The sequence below is a fragment of the Armigeres subalbatus genome, chromosome 1 (assembly GCF_024139115.2).
Source record: "Armigeres subalbatus isolate Guangzhou_Male chromosome 1, GZ_Asu_2, whole genome shotgun sequence".
Classification (NCBI taxonomy): domain Eukaryota; kingdom Metazoa; phylum Arthropoda; class Insecta; order Diptera; family Culicidae; genus Armigeres; species Armigeres subalbatus.
In genome coordinates this window covers 140,018,462-140,020,167 of record NC_085139.1, presented here as the reverse complement: position 1 = coordinate 140,020,167, position 1,706 = coordinate 140,018,462, and the positions used below count along the sequence as shown (strand labels likewise).

At 47.7% G+C, this 1,706-nt stretch overlaps 1 long non-coding RNA gene across 1 annotated transcript; it reads right to left on the bottom strand.

The window, feature by feature from the left end:
* Positions 1 to 281: 281 nt before the first annotated feature.
* On the bottom strand, positions 282 to 1,360 carry LOC134206772 (uncharacterized). The gene is made up of 4 exons (XR_009978313.1): positions 1,167 to 1,360; positions 979 to 1,101; positions 845 to 916; positions 282 to 785 (listed from the first exon to the last, which is right to left on the bottom strand). It is a non-coding gene; the product is annotated as an uncharacterized LOC134206772 (long non-coding RNA).
* Positions 1,361 to 1,706: the final 346 nt, after the last annotated feature.

Genomic DNA, 1,706 nt, shown 5'->3' with positions numbered 1-1,706 from the left:
ATAGTGGCGTCAAATTATTGATATAGTGTTATCAGTATGGATCTAAACTAAATAAATAAATGAATCGTCGCTGTGGTCATACTTAGGATTAGTTAAATGACCGCCAGAAGTTGCTACTCCATTATGACCAGATCAGTTGTTCTTGCACCGGAAACCAACAGATATTTGTTTGAAATATATTGCGAGCTTCCGGTAGCGGGTAGAGCAGAACTACCAAAGCGGACAAAGAAGCAATTAGACTGGAGGCCAAAGCACCAACACAAATCAAATAACCACAAATCTCAATTTAATACATGTATTTAGGGTAATGCACCCATTTTCCTCTGTTACTTCCTACCTCCTATTCATCCCTCTTCTCCTCCTTTCTCTCTGCCTTCTTCTTTCTCTATCTTCCTATCTCACAAAGCACATACTGTGTTATTCACGGTCTTCGGGGCGTCCCCCTGCACCAGCTTCTTGGCGGTCCTCTCACCGCCGCGGCAACTCGCCTGTCGCATTACCATCCCACGCACGTCACTCCCGATCTGCTTCCGACCCGCCACGTCAATGCCTCTGCTGGAGACCCCTCTGGCCGTCCAGTGCGACCGGGTAGCTGGATGGGGTCCCTCCGAGGCACCTCCTTCCGTCGAGTCTTCCACACACCTTTCGCCGCTCGCTACGCCGCAACTGCTTCGTTCCTGCTGCGGAACCGAATAACACACGATCCGGATTTCCGTGTTGACCAATGTGGTTGCCGGGCCACGCCTTGTGTTGGCCGATGAAAAAACCGAGTCTCTAAAAGAACCCTAGGAAACGGAAGCATGATCATTAGCGGAACGATCTATTTGGGTCATTTGCGACCTACCCTGCGGGGTTCGTGCTTGCTCCGGATGTGTGCTCTTTGAGTGGTGGCGCCAAGGTGTGATGCCGTACACGACTGTTAGAACAAATCATGATTAGCAAAACATCATCACCGTATGGTTGTTCATTACGGGTTACCTTATTTTATCGCGGCGTATTTGTTCCTCTCGCCACCGGTCAGCGCGGTTCGTTCCTCCGGGCGAATGGAAAGTCTCACTCTCGTCGTACTTCCGTGATCCGTGGAATGCACGTGTGTGCTGCCTGTAGGATATTTCAGGTTAGGTTTTCCTAAGCTGCTTTCCGACACGAAATCTTCGGTGTCTTACCTTTTTCCGTGGTTTCCACCCGCAGACGATGCAAATCTTTCGAAGCCCGGACACTTGAAAGTGATCCGGCACACTTTTCTTCGCCTTTTGTGGCAAGTTGGGAAATTTCACTAAACGGTATACGCGATCACGTTTCCTTTTGCCTTCCGACACCGGCAAATGGTTGTAGACGAGTGACGATAACGTTTGGATTTTCCGTTACTCTTTCTCTTTCTGTGGTGGTATGCGTGTCTTCAGGAAAACGTCAAATTGACAACTGTCAGTCTCATATAGGTCTGTTCCTTTTTGGCATACACGGAACGTATTCAACCAACATTTGGTTTTCGAACATGGTGCACTGAACCAAAAGTGCATTTCGCCTGATTTATTTCTGCTAATGTGGTTCGCTGGAGACGTGCGTGGTGATGACGGAATACTTTTCGTGGTTTCGGACTTTTACAAGTATTGCTTGAGATCTAATACTAGCTAAACAAAGGCAAACGTAACAAATAAGCACTTCAATGTACTAGTATTGGTGATCTCATTTAGTGGATCACACTG